Genomic DNA, 3,512 nt, shown 5'->3' on the forward strand with positions numbered 1-3,512 from the left:
TTTTTTTTTTTTTTAATTTTTAATAAATTTAAGAACAACACAAATTTTCGTAAATACGCAACGAAATCTCAATAAACAAACTTCATTCTGATGGCTATGTAAGTATGCAGTAAGAAATAAGAGTGGATAAAAACAATTCCGATTTTGAAATTTGGGGAAGAGTTTCAAAATTGCTTTGTTTTAAACCGTGTTGGTGTATCAAAAAATATGCTTGGATGGCAGCCAATCAATACACATTAAGATTGTTAGAAAAAAGCAGTAACACCACTATTCATATAAATTGTACGTACATTTGTGCGATTGCCTAGACGTTTTAAAAGTAGTAAACAAAAAAAAAAAAAATGCAAATATAAACGAAAAAACTTTTTCTGCTACAAAATAACTAACATATGATCTCTGTCAAAGCTGACATGTACACATGAAACAAGATTTATGAATAGTGATTGGAGAAATGAAATAAACAAATGCAGATGCATGCATATAACACATTTATTAATTTCGTACACTGAACGGATATTACACGTGAAAAAATGCTTTATTTTCTTTATAGTATGTGGGCATACGGCGATTGATTATTTATTAACACATAAACCTATATCTATATTATATTCACATATAGTAACTAACTATATATTTGATATTAATGTAAACACACTCTACACTTTGTATAACAAAATAAGAAAAAGTAAAAAAAAAAAAATTAAAATCTATCCATTTTTAATCTTTATACGAAAGCGTCTAGAAAGTAATGATTGATACGAAAGTTTTCCATTATAAACAATGAAAAAAAGATTAACAAAATAAAAAAATACAAATCAGTAGCTATTCGTAGCATCATTTGGAAGGAATTCATTTACGATTCATACACAAAAATGCATACATACATATTTATCTACGCTACATACATACATAAGTTCCCTCCACTCTTGTGGCGCCTTGCAGAAAGTGAACGAAATTATTTTCATATAAGTATATACTAATATATATACACACATTTACATACACCAATTCATAAATAAATTTATATTTGCACACATAAAGTAACTACATATACACACAAAAACATATTTATTATATATACATACATACATATATGTATGTATGTACATATATAAGCAGAAGTACTTAAACACGCTTATACATACAAACATGTATGCTTACACGCGGATCGCATGCTAATATACATACATACATATTTACGTACATACGTATATTAAACAAAAAAAAAAAAAAACAAACTCCAGCTATGCGAATAAATATATGTATTTACAATTTTTTTAGACAACCGATACCGAATCACAATCTTGAACAATGCATTACAATCAATTTAATTTTAAATGAATAAAATATTTTATTGTTGTTCTGTTGAACATGAAACTACACTAATATAAACAGAAATATAATTGTATACACATACATAATAACATACAAACAAACGACACATTAATCCATACAGACATTACACAATATTTTATGAACAAATATGTAATAGCCGCAAAAGAAATTAAATACGAATAAGTACATGCAATGTAACAATTTCTGCAATTGCACAAGTTTTTGATTTTAGTTTTGATCATTAACTCATAAAAAAATTCGGAAATAAACTAACTAAACCAAACACTGTAAACCACTTCAATACTTTGTTTTCATTTGTATTGTCTATATTAGTTGAAATTTAACTTGGGTTTTTTTTTTATAATTTATTTTAAATTTCTACACTCCATAATACTCCCATGACAAGCCAGTAAACAAATAGCAAGTCGATCACTTTCTGAAAAATATGTATGTAATACTTAGCTGCATCAAAATCAAGAAGACAAAAACTAAAAAAACAAAAAAAAAAATTAATAAATAGTTGGAACTTTAAACACTTTACATTTAAGCAATTTTATTAAAATATATTGCCATTACTGAGAAAAAATTTTCTTGTTTTTCCCTAATTTCCCAGAAGTGGTAAGTACGGTGACCCAAACATTGTCCAATAACGATTTTTTACAGTATTCGTAATTTCATATGTATGTGTATAATTTAATATGCATAAAGAGGCAACAATAAAGCAGTAACTGAAATAGAGTCCGACCGATTCCAAATTTTTGGCCGATGCCGATGCCTATTAATCGGCCTTAGGGCAAAACTATCTGAATATAAGTTCATTCAAGAACAAATGTTTTTGATAAACTTTTATAATAACAAAAAAAAAAAGAAAAAATAACATTACAAAATAAATAAGCATTCAGGAATCTATTTACTTACTTAAAAAAATTCTGAAAAATCTGATTAAACAGTTTCAAATTTTGATGAACATTTGTTAAGATTCGTCGAAATTTTATACATGTTCTGAAATTTTGATTTAAAGGGTTTTGTTTAGATAGTAAGCTATATTTTCATATAAAATAATGCAATTTTTTAAACAAGGAAAAATAGCCAAAACTTGCTAAAATGTGGCTTCGCTATTTACATTCTCGCCGCCGTACGTCACATGAGAACAAAGAGTCATTAATAGTTTAAAGTTTAAACTCAGATGCATTAATATTTTAAACTTTAAAGGCATTAAAAGAGTAAAAAATAATTAACATGGAGTGAAGTGCGGAAAAAATAAAAAGAATCGATCAAAAATGCAGATGCCGATGCGATACTAATCGATGCGGATGCTGATCGGACTGTAAACTGAAAGCTTTTATTTCAGTTACACGTATTTATTTTCATTTTGCGATATTTTAAAAAAGGAAACAACCATGTTTTTACATATATGAGCAGTCATTTATCTATATTCCGCTGTCTAAATAACGTACTTTACTTAAATATTGTATTCCGTTTTAGGAAAGTTTTGGAAATACTGTAAGTATTGCAAGTTTTTAAATTCTGTTTTTTTACATAAAGCGAAAGGTTGCCGATTTTCGTTTAATTGTTGTAAACACTACTCATAAATCAAGAACTGCCACTGCACTAATATACCTGGAACTGTTTTGAAATTGTTCTTACTGTCGTTGGTTATATAAACGGATATTTTTATGTAAAAACTCATCAATTGTTAATAATTTACAATTCCCGGAAATAAATATATCATAACCGTTTCCTTTATACGTAAACGTCAAACAGGTTTGAAGTCTAGAATGCTACCATATTTCCATACAAACAGCATCCACATGAAATGTGGAACCAAAAAATTTTGCAGTTGAGCTCAATTGCTTGAATGAAGAGCCAATATATAAATTGAAAGGGTGAATTATTACATAAAGGAGTTTATTTTAAATTTTAAAGTCTCCGTTCAGCGCGAATAAAACTTATTTTTACAGTTTTCTTTTAAAACGTGTTTTCTCGGATGGCATCACTCATTTAATGCAAACTCTCCACACACAATTGGGTACACTGCATTGCCATCTCACAGCTGCTCTTACCGGTGTAGAGTTAGCCGAACAGCTGTTTATACAAATTTGCTGCGCTTTCTGTGCGATTTGTGTACAATTTAAAGCGCGTTTTTATTTATTTTACAAATTTGGTGTAAAAAAAAA

The sequence above is a fragment of the Rhagoletis zephyria genome, unplaced genomic scaffold (assembly GCF_001687245.7).
Source record: "Rhagoletis zephyria isolate East Lansing unplaced genomic scaffold, Rhagoletis_zephyria_1.1 Rzeph_scaffold_02806, whole genome shotgun sequence".
In the NCBI taxonomy this organism is placed as follows: domain Eukaryota; kingdom Metazoa; phylum Arthropoda; class Insecta; order Diptera; family Tephritidae; genus Rhagoletis; species Rhagoletis zephyria.